This window comes from Parus major, chromosome 4A (genome assembly GCF_001522545.3).
Source record: "Parus major isolate Abel chromosome 4A, Parus_major1.1, whole genome shotgun sequence".
Taxonomy (NCBI): Eukaryota; Metazoa; Chordata; class Aves; order Passeriformes; family Paridae; genus Parus; species Parus major.
This window is the reverse complement of record NC_031772.1, coordinates 266,245-280,432: the sequence shown is the minus strand read 5'-3', so window position 1 is coordinate 280,432 and position 14,188 is coordinate 266,245.

Here is a 14,188-nt window from a genome sequence, read left to right as displayed (position 1 = left end):
TTAGTGCCATATTTCAGCTAAAACGCCTCAGGAAAAATGCGTCGTGCATGTAAGGATACCCAACCACTCTCCACCAGCAAGTATTTGTGTGGTAAGTGACATCCCTGACACCCACATAGTCTGGGGACATCACAGCTGCCAGCCCCAGGGTGCCCACAAGGCACAAGTTCTCACCAATGGCAGCAGAGTTTGGAGGTGTAACAAGGCTCATCAACCTCACATTTGACAGTGGGTGCTTTTTATTTTTAAGGTGAAGGGGCAATCAGCAGGAGGGGCATTTGCCGTAAGATGGGACAGGCAATAGCTAAGAGTAGCTGATTTTCCAGAGGACTGGAAGCACTGTGGAACATCAACAATTCAAATTACACCAGGGTCAGACAAGTCCCAAGGAGTTCTCTGCTCATTTCCTGAATTAGACATTCATTACCCTCACATGAAGGAAGACTGGAAGTGTGTGATTATTTATTTCATTAACTAACCCCTTCCCATCCAAGTTTCTTCTTGATTTCACTTATTGTGCAATTTTCCAACGCATCTTATACACAGCTGAGCATTTTTTCTTCCAGGGCCACTGGTGGCCAGCTGAGAGAGAAGAAGGCCAGCTCATCTCTTGGTGGCCGGCTGTCTCCCATGCTGCCTACAGCCTGGGGACGTGGTGCCGACAGATCCTCTGCGAGCTGTAGTGACACAGCCGAGGTACACAGGGATGGCAAATCCTGGGAAAGATGCAAACTCATCCGAGTACCTTGTTCTATACCGGGCTTTGTATCCACTGTGATCCAACACAAAAAACAAAAATGTATTCGTGTTGTCCAGAATTTGGACAGCTTCAAACCTGCAGCTGCCTTGAACAGATGCCACTTCCGATTTTCTTATGATCATCTCAGGGAGGTTGTTTTGGTGGAGCCTCACAAAAAAAACCCCTGCATTCAGAGGTTTGAACCAGCCCACCTTCCAAGGGACCTCTCTGGATAAGGGCTGAGGACTTGAGCATCCTCCAGAATAATGGGCATTTTAAAACTAATTGCAGTGGCATCTATCTTGAGTTTTGGCTAGCTGGCACAAATGTCACGTCTGGATAGGTAGGCAAAACTTAGCTGAACCTCCTACACTTTATTGTTCCTCCTCTCCTACTTCCTCCCACCCCAAACTCCACTTGCTCTCCAACCCCCACAGCCCAATCCCAAACTCTGAGCCCCTTGCCATCCACGCACGTCCTGGGGACTCGGCTGGCTCCGGACACCGCAGCAGGGCTGGGGCAGGAGCAGTCGGTGTGTGGCAGTGTCCCGTGTGGAGACCCACGGTGGGTTTTAGCTCAGTTGATGTGTTGGCAGTGTCCTGTATCGAGACCCACGGTGGGTTTTAGCTCAGTTGATGTGTTGGCAGTGTCCCGTGTGGAGACCCACGGTGGGTTTTAGCTCAGTTGATGTGTTGGCAGTGTCCTGTATCGAGACCCACGGTGGGTTTTAGTTCAGTTGATGTGTTGGCAGTGTCCTGTATCGAGACCCACGGTGGGTTTTAGTTCAGTTGATGTGTTGGCAGTGTCCTGTATCGAGACCCACGGTGGGTTTTAGCTCAGTTGATGTGTTGGCAGTGTCCTGTATAGAGACCCACGGTGGGTTTTAGCTCAGTCCACGCTGTCACCAGCAGAGCTACTCAAGATCTGTCCCAGCTGCAGCGGCGGCTCCCGCGGAGCGCAGACAGAGCCGGAGCCTTTAAGGAGCTTTCAGCGCTCAAACGGGAACTTTCACCCGTTCCAGAGAAGCGACAGGGACTGTCCCCTCCTCGATCCATACCAGAGGAGCGGAGCCACCCCCCAGCCTGGGAGCCTCTGAGCCGGCCCGGGACAGCGCAGGGCGCTTCTGCAGCAACGCAGAAATCCCACCTCGGGCAAAACTGGTGACAGAAGATGTACATTGCAACAGACCAATATTTCTCCCCAAAATGAGGACTGCTAGCAGAAGATTCTCAGCAACCAGCTCCCACTTTACACGCATGGCAGCAGGCAGTCACTCCTCAAGCTGGCTGGTGATAATTGAGAACGAATCACCGACAAACAGATCTAATTAGGTAGGCTTAATTGAGCAACATCTGTAAAGAAATTTGAAGGTGAGAAGGACTTGCAGCTGCTCTATGTTGGACTCCAGTGGACCCTCCTCAAGGTCAAAACTGCTGTGCCATCCCCTCTCGCTCCCACAGGCAGTCCCGCAGATCCTCACCCGAGGCTAGGAGAGCTGCAAGGACACAGCCAGTCCCAGCTGTCCCCACTGCTGTTTAAACCAGAGCAGGGAGAGCAGAGCCCCAGAGGTGCTGAATGTCCCCATGATGCTTATTTACCCCCACATCCCCACACTGTTCCCTCCTTGGGAACTGGGATTCACCTGCACCCAGCTGACAGCAGACAGAGGTAAATGAAATTTGCATTTATACAGCACACCCCATCCACCAGTATTTCAGTGCTTTGATTAAAAAAAATAAATAAATAAACCCCACCACAGCAGAGATGAAAAACCTCTGAGGAGAATGCTGTCACCCCTTACAGTCCCCAGATTCTCACAGTGCCCTTCCCATTGGCTTTCCCACTGTCCCACACAGGCTCACCTTCCACCTGCAGCTGGAAACATTTAAAGTTCAGTCTTTAAATAAAGTGCCAAAACTTTCCCTGAACTTGGATCAAATCCTGTAACTTAAATCTTCTGGGAGGAACACAATGAGTTTCCTCTAATCAAAGAAATAGAGCAAATTTTTGCAATAATACTGCACAAGTTTCAGTAGAAACCTCCCCAGTTCATAGAGTTTCAGGTCCAGTTGCCCATTCAACAGCCAGATTTGAAGCAGATAACACAACAAAGATTAGCATAATTAGCCTCATAGTAAGGAATTCCTTGTTAAATGCATTCTACTGCCACGTGCCTCGAACACTTTTCTAGACAGAGCCCGAACCTCTCCTTTCCCCCAGGAACTCCCCAGTTTGTGTGTATTCATTAAAATCCTGTCCTCATTGCTCCCTCATCAGCTATGAATCTTAAGAAGCTTAACTATAAAGTGCTTAAACTGTGTTTACTGACAGAAAACAGAATATTCACTAATGATGAGATGGTGATGACTCAGGATTATTGTGGGGCCCTTTGCACCTAAGGCTTTGGAGAGGAGGCAGTAATGCTTACACTGAGATTTTTGTCCTTAAAGATGACAGAGAGGCTTTGTCTGAATTGTACAGCACAAAACCCTGTGATGCCTTTGTGCTCCTCTCCAGCCAGGAGAGGCTGGAACAGCACCTTGCAACCCTAAAAACCATCTTCCCAAAGCACCTCCCTGCCCTGCGGGCAAGAGCAGCCACCAGCCCAGGACAGGGTAGTCAGTTTGATAGCATTTCTCCCGTTTCTGGGCAACGTGCACATCAGTGAGCTCGGTTTTTTCAGATTTAACCCAGCAGAAGGACCACAAATATTTAAATTTCAAAACTCCCATCCCCTGGCTTTGGCTCTGTGGTGACTGCTGTAGGGCAGCCCTGCATCAAGTAGTTGATATATTTATGAAGTCCTAACTTCCAAAAATATTGCCAGCAGCAGCTCATAATTCTCTGATGTGTGACCTATGGTTTTTAAATACTGACCTGAAAAGATTGGCTACTGGGAATAGATGTGGTTTTTTTCTTTCTCAAGTTCTCCTCTGAGACATATTTACTGAAATATTTTATTACTTCATCACTGAGCATAATTTAAAACTGCAGTTAAGCACTCAGCATTTGAGTAAGAGCATGCATCATTCTGACAGTGTTCAGTTGAGAGGGTAGAAAAACTTTACAAATATTAGTCCCAAAAATCCTCAGCTATTTGCTCTGCAAAAATGCTCTGACTTCAGCACATTCATCGATGAGCGTTTTGAAGATTTAGGTTCAGCCTTCTGTGTTTCAAGGTAACTGTTATGGATTGGCAAAAACGTGTGAATTTAATTACTGTAATCAAAACAAAAGAAGCATTTCAGAGCTGCTTTAATCCATATGAGACCAATATGTTGATTTGTCAATGTGAATTTAATTAGTGTCTTCGAGTCTAAACTCCAAATCCCTCTTCTTTTATCTAATTATCACATTTATAAAAAACATTATCACATATTCATTGGCCTAACTGCTTTGCCACGCAGTCACACTGAAATCTAAGAGTCAACATGCACTTCTAATAAGCTCAATATGTTTCAAGGTCACTGCACTGGGCACAATAGCTTCCCATGCAGCCATTGCACATTCCCTCTCCCAGAGGCCCAGGACAACTCCTCCAGCATTGTATCTTTTTCCCATATTTTGCCATGCAAAGAAAGTGAGATCCTTCTGGTCTAACCATCAGTTAAGTGCATCAATTATGCACCATTCTGGGGACGACCACCACAAGGCATTCACTTATATATGACTAATTGAGCAGAGAACAATTGCTATTCATTCCACAAGTGGTTCCAAGGGCTGCAAGGGGACTGAAGTGATTCACTCTTCATCAAGTAAACATTCAAGTCATAAGCACGACCCAAATCTCTCTGGGGTGGTTAAAGATGTTCTTTCTCCCTACAGCCCATATTTGTTAAATCCAGCACAGCAGTTCCCAAGGCCAGCTGAAGGTGGGATGCCAGGGCTGCAAAGATCTCAGTGGCCAAGGACCTGCAAAGGACCTGCACTTCCACTCAGACCATCCATCCAGCAGCAGGGAAGCTTTTGCATGTGGAGGGAGACAATGTGGGGAGTTCCCACCTGGACCCTGACCCTCCAAGAGTGTTGTACACACCCTCCAATACTTTGCATGCCAACGGCACCAAGCTCCAAAATCTCCTTTCTATTAATTGCCTGAAGTCCGCAACCTTTAGCTTTTCATGTGAGCAGACAAGCTTAGTTACAGCGTGCGAAATACATGTAGATGGGTAAACTCAGCTGGCTGGAGCCAAGCAAGGAGTGGGTGTTGGCTCCGCACCCTCAGGAGAAGCAATGAATTCCCACACCCTCAGCTCCTGTAGCAGCACTGTGACCTGCCTTTCCCCAAAGAAGAAAAATCCTTCTGCAGGTTATTCTTAGGAACTGCAGCAATATTGTTCAAGGAGGCTAAAAATTCAGGTCCAAATACTATTTTTCATTTAAAGTTCGTCAAATTTTCCTAAACATAACCCACTGAAGGTCATTCAAACAATATGTTATCAGTGATCCCAGATAACTTTGTTCCCTTTCACATCAGAAACTCGTAAATATCCTGAATTGTCCCCTTTTCCCTATGACAAGCTAAAATCCAGTGGGACAAGGTAAAAGGCTGCATTTCAGACAAGCCCTCAACCCCAGTACAGCAGCACCCCGTCCTTCAGGTCATCCTGCTGCCCATCCTCCATAAGCAGGGCAGCAAGATACAGCAGAGCATCATGCTGAGTTATTTTTCTTCTGCATCATGCTGAGTTATTTTTCTTCTGCATGTAATTGTTGAATTTGAAGATGAACAGTCTTTGCTTTGCCAGGTTGTGATCATCACGCAGTTTGGCTGACAGACACAGTCAAGGAACTTAACCTCTGGGCTATTGAAGAAAACAGGAGCTCTACAAAAGCACTTGGATCAGGTTCTGCTCAGAAACTGCCAGACAGCTCTGCTAGAAGAACAAAATCCTTGAAATGGTCTTTGCTGCACTTTAAAAACTAAACTAGTGCCTGGATTGGTGCTCATCTGAGGTGATTACCTTGCCTGCACCACTGTCAGAAATCCTGCAGTCTGTGCCAGGGGAAGGGAAAGAGCTGGCCTTGTGGAGGAGAACTGCAGGCCCACCTCAGAAACTGTGAGTTGGAAGCTAGAGAAGAAAACTTGAAAAAAGTGACCTGGGAAAGTTATTTAGGTCAAAATTCTCTGACAGTATTGAACCCCAGGGGGTTGAGGAGTTGATGCCCTCTAGAGACCTTGCCTCATGCATGCAACCCTTAATTTGGTCTCCCTGAAGCCAAGCTGGGCAGTGGAAGAGGGCAGAGCATTTTGGGGAGCTCACTTACACAGCTGGTACAAAGAGAAAAAAGCCTGGTCTCACTTTGAATGGAGAGACTTAAGGATGCATCCAGACAAAGCCAGATTCAACTGATGAAGAGTAAAATCATTATGAAGTTTTCCAAAAAGCAGTGAAACTCCAGGAGGCCAGTGCTGGGAGCAGGACAGCTGTGCACCATCCTCCAGCAGCTGGGTCCAAGTTGCCCAGTAGACGCCTCGGAAGGTGCCAGACACCATAGGAAGTTGAGCTAGAAAAGATGCCCTGGTCTTTTTCCCCACTTCAGCACAGACTGTATAAACCTGCATGGCCTCAAACATGCTCACCACGCTGCTGTCACCCCACAGTGCCACAGGTGTCCTGGCAATCCCACCCCTTCCATTTATAAAGGGTTTCTCAGCATGAAGCCTGCCCATTCCTGCTGCAGCCCAAACTGACTTCTCACCTTACCCCTTTCAGATACAGGGAACAAATTACTTGTGATCCCTACAGCAGGTTTGGGTATTTGGCTGCCACGTTTCCTCTTGTATGTGTGCAAGATGGGGGGGCAGGAGAGGGGGATTCTTCATCCATGAGAGCCAATCTTTTTCATGCAAGGAGATGAAATTCTGTTTTTTTGGCAAAAGTGAACTTTCATTAATTCTCCCAGTTGGAAGTTCACAATTTTCCAGAGGAATCTGGCCATTTTCCCAGTGTGCAAACCTCTGTGGGTTATCACCAGCAGGGTTTCATTTTCACAAGATCAGACTCCAAATATGCAACACAGCCTATCGTCTAAATACAGTATGAGCACAGCTCAAGCCACCTGATCAGGGTGTGGTTTCCTGGCGTTTACTTTCCCCATCTGTTGGCTTTTAGCAGAAATTGAAGCGCAAATGCCTACTAATGCTAGTCTCACATATGAACGTGCTCACAAAGCCATATTCTATCATGCAGAGCATATTGGACCCAGTTCAGTTTGTGTGAAATGTAAGGCACATCCCAAAGGCAGAACTGGAATTGCTTTGAGGGCGTGCTCCTTGCCCAGACCTCTCTCTGCTGCACATGCATACACTGGAGACCTCTTTTAGAAAAGAGAGAAATGCACGTAAATGGGAGCTTCCCTCAGGCTGGCTCTGATCCTGCTTCATTTCTCATCTGATCCCCAAACACATTCCAAATGAGCTCACAGAAACCAGTCCTGTTGTGTGAAGGACACAGAGTTTTGAATGATGATGCCCCGAATTTCCTTGCACGTTAACAACTGGGATGTGTGAAGAAGTGACGAGCAGCAGGGTGGCTCCCTGCACAGCCACACGCCATCCTAAAGCCAGCCTGGTGTTTCCAAGCTGCCCACAGCTTTTGTGGCCTCCAAGGATCCTCTCTGCACAAGGGCTTCAATAAACCTGAGCTTCTGGACAGGTTAAACATCTACCCTCCTAAAAGTGCAATGGATAGGTACAGAAACCAAAGCTAGTGTTTCACCATCAGTCATTTTCAGAAGATCCTCTTTAAGCATTCCAGCTCAGTGTTGTCTTGGGAAATCGGCACTCAGAGTAGGGCTTTGTCCTGTTCCCTTCACCATTTCCTTCACTCTTCTGCCCTGTATCACAGCCCTGTGGAGCAGGGTCCCTCTCATGCCACCACCCAGCCCTGAGGATTGCCAATGCTCGTCCCTGAGCTGGGTTTGTGAAGGTCAGTTCCCCCATAACCCGGGCAAGGAGGGATCACGCCAATTAAGAAGCTTACCAAAATCAGCACCTAGACCTAACCCACAAGGCTTTTCTGGATTTGTGTGCCTGTAATTTCAATAAAGGAGCTTCTTCCATATGTGCACATTCTCAGCATCTCAGTTGGCCTTTGTCTCTTTGATTCATCCTTAAAAACAGCTATAAAGTCTTGCCACACTTAATCTTCTGTTTCTCAGAAGTGGCTGAGAAAGCATCAGCTCCCTCCTCAAAGATGGGCAGTGCGTGACTGCTCTGATGGAGCTTGTACATCGCCTATCTACTCTTGGTGATCCATCCAAGGGCAGCCTCTGGGCCCTTCTCTTTGAGCTTCCAAGCAGCAGCACTGTGCTCCTGATGGATCATGTTCAGGATGTTTTGTTTTGCTTTCTCCACTCCAAGAGAGTGTGCTATTTTCTACTTCCCATTCCTTGGCAAGCCCAGACAAAGTTTTAACTGCATCTTTGTGCATAGAAAGCAGACAAAACTCCCTTCTGAGCCCAAATCTCCATTCATCTGCTTCCTCCAGTGCCACATGCATATTTTGTCCTCCCTTGGTGTTGCATGTACACAAGAAGCCAAGCACCCACAAAGCCAAATGGACAACAGAAGCCTTGGCAGGAGGGCTGGGAGCAGGTTTGACATGGTCCCAGGAGAGCTGCAGCAGTCAAGGGACAATGGTGACACACAGACAACAGTGGTGCTTGCATCCACAAGCCAGTTTTGTGGCACTCTCAGGGCTGGGGCAGACGAAACTTAAACTGGAACTTAGAGGGAGCTTCATCAGAGACCTTTCCTTCCCTTCCGTGCTCCTGGCCAGGTCCCTGCCCAAACCACAAGTGTTCAGGTGTATTTTTCTAGAGGAATTTTCACACTAAAGCTGGAGCAAATGGAAAAGTCATAGGTACCTTACATCTCCTGAGCCTCTGGCTCAGGTGGTTGCTTGCTTCTGGCAACCTTAGGACAGGGTGGTATTTGCCCAGAGAATGGGGCTTGGCAGGGAACATGCTGTTCCCTCCAGAGGAGGAACAGAGGGATGTGGGTTGGAGCAGTAGCACAGATACCTCCCCGTGTAGCCAGGTGCTGCTCTAATCACACACAGCCCCTGCCCAGGGCACCACAGTAAACTGGGAGAAAGCTCTGCAGGGCCAGGGCTGTTTCCCATGCCCATGCAAGCTGCCCCACGGGCCCCAGCCCTGCTTCCACCAAGAGCTGTTTGCTGAGTGACGCCACGTGAACATCGACAAAGACTGTGCACAACTTGGCCACGCATTTCTTCAAGACAAAGCCAAGGGCTTTTTCTGACCTGCAGCTCCCCACAGATGGGGGTCTCAGCTCTGCACATCAGTACTGGCCAAATCTGGACACAGTCACTGCCTTGCAATGCCAGGAGATTTGTTCACCAGCAGAACCCACCCTGGGGAGCTTTGCAAGCTGGGTAAGACCAGCCCTGGGAGCACACATCACCTCTGCCCCTTGCCAAATTCCTCCTTTCAAGAAAAAATAAATTCACCTCTCAAAGTACAAGGAATTGCTTAGCAGTGTATCTAACACCATCATTAATATAGCCAAATGGTGTGGATGAGAGTGTAGCCCCACAATTTGGCCCCAACACTGGTGAGTTTGGAGATGCTGTCACTCCACAGAATGGAGAAGAAACCATTGATTTGACTTCCCTCCAACAAATGGTTTTGGTTGAATCTTGTTGATGTCCACCACCTTTCTGACAGTAAACCAAAATCTCAGCTGCCAAACTGTTTTTTTTTTTTTCAATGCTGAAGCCATCAATTCCTCCCTCTTGTGAGTTTCTTAGGGCCGAGAAGACTTTTCTGGTGTAAGAAGGGGTAAAAAAAATGCACCACCTTGCACCACCCCAGACTTCCTCAGCTAGAAGAAGGCCCCTTTGTCATTTCATTATTTCACTCATTTCAAGATGGGTGTTTTTCACTCCACAACCCATTGTGACAGCTAATGGGCACCACAGCCCATGCCAAGGGCACTGTCAGAAACAGGCTGGGTTCTGGATGCCACATCTGTGCCCCATGCAAAACACACCACGTCAGTGTTACCCCTGAGGATCCCGAGTTCTGGCCCAGTCCTGGAAAAGATGTTCTGAGTGTTGGTAAGGACACCTGTATTACCCTACTACAAACAGCCTCTTCAGACTTCTTTCCAGCACAGCAGGGGTTGTGTCCTACTCCAAGCAATGGCAAATATTATATGCTTTTTAAATACAAAGCACAGCATCCAGCCCTCAGGTCGAAGTTTTTAAAAGAGTCAAAGTGATGTGGGCCAGTATTTATTACATTTAGATGCATATGTGTCATTTGATAATCAAGACTTAGCAACGATTTTTTAAATTTCTAGCTATCAAAACCCCTTTCAAAGAGCAGCTTTTTAACAACAGCATCTTTGCACTTTGGCACAGAAAGAGGCAGCCGGCCGACACCGGATTGAATTGAGAAAGTGCCTTTGCACACATAGCGTGCGGAGAACCCGAGCTCCTGGAAAAGCCAGCCTCAGTCAGACAAATCAGGCTTATAAACTCACCCCTTCTGGGGAGGAGGGAGTGCAGGGAGGGGGCTAATGGCTGCTTTATTGCATTAGGCAGCATCTTCATTAAGGCAAAGAAGAGTAACTGAGGGGAGTGTGCGTGTAGCGTGACTTCCTTGCTAGAACCTCACAAACCAACTGGCAGCTCCTTGGCTCCTCGCCACCCAAATCCAAGAGACCATCTGGCAACTGGTTCAGTCATCCCTCCCCAGTTAACAGATGTACACTAGGTGGTATGGGAACAGCATTTTGCAGAAGTGATTAGTTTAATCCTCAGTTAAACAGTTTAAATTCCAAGTGATTTGGAGGAAAAGGAAAAAAAAGGGAAAAGAAAATCCAGAAAACAAACCAAGTTGTTTCCAGTTTCAGCGAGAATAACTAATGAGCAGCCAATTTCAGCTGGTTTCACCACCACTGTGTGTCCATGGGGCTTGTTCCTATTCCCAGCTTCATGCACTGGACAACACAAAGCCACCAGATTTATGTGGAGGCTGCAACTGCCTGGCCCCCACTCCCATGGCTGTGCAATAGCTGCACCTGCTCTCCCACAGCCAAAACCCAACTGGAGAGAGGCTTATCTCTGAAACACAGATTTTTCCTGACTTCAGCTCCTTGTCTGGCCTTGGGCAAATCATTTAACCTGATTAAATCACTTTGCTGGACTCGCACACCTCCTTGTCTCCAGAAAATGAGGTAAATGATGTGGTTCTGCTACAGGGAGTAGTAAGGTGGAATCAATTAGGGCTTGTGAAGCACTTGGAGAGTCTTGAATGGGAGAAATTATTGAAATAGAGAACATCCTTATTAATTACACTAACTGATTAATTATTATTAAATTAGAACAATTTTGTTCTCTTGAGAGCAGAAAAATGTATTTTCTAGACATTTCTTTCCTCACATCACTGGAAGAGTCACTTCCAACTGAAGAAGACTGAATGAGGAGCTTAACCCAAATAAAATAAATTGCCAATAATTTTTGGTATCCTCTATGCCATTATTGAACAATTTGCATTTGAATCAGGGCTTTTTCCATCACAATCCAGCTTCACCTGATCCTGCTCTATAATCACCATCACCATTTATGAAATCCCAGCATGTTGCCACAGAAATTATGTCACAAATTCATCATTATGACTTCCCCAGCAGGAGCAATTGGAGCTGGAGATTTGCTGTAAAAGTTGCCTTTTTACCAGTCCTGCTTTAAAGATATTTTGATATTTTTTTTTTAAGGTAGAAAAGTGAGATTAGCTACTGTGGGGAATTAGACAAGCATGCCATGAATATCCCAGGGATACAAGATTATATCCATGAGTCACAGGAAAATATGATCAAGAGACTTTATGAAGGATAATCTTTGAAATCAACTCCTAATCGCTGGGTGGTTTACATAAAATCAACTATTAGTTAAAAAAAAAATAATTCAAAATTCAAAAGTGAACTTGACTGATAATAGCGGAGTTACAGCTATATCTGTCACGCCACTCCAAACCCACGGCTTACAGATTTGCACACTGCTTTAATAACATGGTAATTAGGTACTATGGCAAGAAACATTCAGAAAGCAAACTTTTGAGGTGAATTATTTATATTTAAATATTTTAGACTTTTCTTGCTAGGCTACACTCCTCCCGCTCCTACTTGTCAAAGTCTGGCATGTGCTGCTTTTCCTAATGAGAGCCACTGAAGAACATTGACACAGGAAAACCTCAAAACAAAGACTATTTCTGCTATAAGCTATACACTTTGCCAGCAATTGTCTTATTATAACTTTTAATCTTTGAAAACAAACAGTATCAGAATAAAAGCCTCTTATTTATCAGGATTAAAACTGGGAAAATAATTCAGTGAAAGAATAGCACCTTATAGAGAGTGTAACACCCAGTCTGAGGGCCCCACGCAGGAGCTTGGGTCTTGTCTGGATCCCTTCACACTTTCCCTCCTTCCTCACACACACCCAGCCCTCCCTGCAGCTGGAGCCCACACTCCTCTGGGTGTGTCTGCAGCCTGGCCCCCGCTGCTCAGCACGTTAGGAGCATCGTATATAGGACACAGAAAGAGTGGTTTAAAGTTATTAACAACGTGGGAAGGCACCCTGTGCTTCCTGAAGGATACCTGCACTGGGCCAGGAAGGCAGGGCCAGACTTACAAACCACACACTGAAGTACTTGTCACCCAAAGAAGTACCTGAAATAAAAGCCACCCACTGGGTTTGATCCACATGCCATGGACCTGTTCAGGGCCTCAAAGGAATCTTCCCTGGGGGGCAAAAAGCACCCTCCTCCCTACATCACCCAACACAATGTTGTCCTACAAGGTCTGTAGAAGTTCTCTGTGCCCACAGCCACCCCAGTCAGCAGCTCCAGAGTCCTGCTGTTTCCCAGACAACATTTATTTGTCAGCTCTTTGAGAGGTACGTGGTCTGTGGAGGACAACAAGCTTGCTGTGACAGCAGTGGCACAGGCTAGGGGCACACCACAGCGCAGCCACCATTCTGCCCGAGACACTCCCAGCCCCAAGAGTCTCAGAAGCCAGCTCCCACCTTCCAGATGAACACACAGCCCACTTCTGCCCAGAAAACCTCTACCCCAAGTCAATGGCACCAGAATTACTGCCACAAATACCTCCCTTTTCCCCCTCTACCCTCAGGGAAGAGAAGTTCAAAAACTGTGGATTGTTTAACTCCCATCTTTTCCTGCTGTTTGGGATCCAGGAGCAGCAGATGTTCCAGCCAACAATCCTGAACACACTCCCTTCCCCAGCTCCCTCTTCACCACACCTGAAAGCCCTAACAATCCCAGAAAGTCATCACCCGTTTTGCTGCTTAACTACCCTCTGCAATGCAGCTGTTTTCCACCTCTGTGAAGGAACAGTAGAGAAATGGAGATTTGGCTGGTAGGAAGGGAAAGTACTTGTGAGGCAGTTGTCATCAAGAGCATATCTGAACCTCATAGGGAACTGTTTACTGTAGCCAGCTCCTCCTGGTACACTTTTACAAATGCTTGACACTTTTAAAGTTGTCTAAAGCTTCATTTTTATCCACAGGCACTGTCCAAAAGATGTGACCTGGCAGTCATCCCACCTGAGCCAGGTCATCTGTCCCAACATTTCAGTAACCTGGAAGGAACAACTACACACAGAGGTAAGACTTGAAATCAAACATTAAACAGCAATTACCTGGTGTTTATATGACTATGAAAAGATACAGTAATTTTGGGTCTTGTTAAATTGTGGGTTTAGGCGCTGAAAAGCAGCTTCCAGTGATGAATGTTTCCATATGCCATTTAATAAGCTTTGAGCTTTTCACCCATTAATCTGAGTGAATAGCCCCCTACTCATCTCCCAACAGCATCTGTAACACAACCACTGAAATTACATGTCTGCAGTGACTTTGCTCAGCTTCCAGGGCAATTCAAGATTTTGGGAAGCCTCTTTAAAACTTTGACATTCCTGAGAGAAGAACCCCTGCCATCTTCTAGGTGTAGAGGATAATTATATACTCCATCTCATCTAATCCAGCACTGAAGCACAAGCTCCACAAAGGAGGAAAAAAGGCTTTGCCTTTATGAAACAGCCATTTCCAAGCCCACTAGATTCATGTCTAAGCTTCCCAACAAGCTCACTTCACCTTCACAGATGAAGAATAAGGAAACATATGTTTCAGTTGGCTACAAGAAGAAAAAGGGGATTAATCTTTGATAGAAAGTAATGGTTTGCCCAGCAAAAAATATCTTGGAGTAAGCTGGAGAAAATGCAGAGATGATGCACAGGTCCAGAAGCCCCTGCCCATCCTAGAGCCACAGATTCAAGTGACCCATCAGTCCTTGCACAATCTGTAGCCAAAGCCACAATCAAACTGCTTATAAACAATATAAAACTCAAAACCAGTCAACTGTTTAAACTAGTATGATCTGAGACCAAGTAGTGAAGAGCCA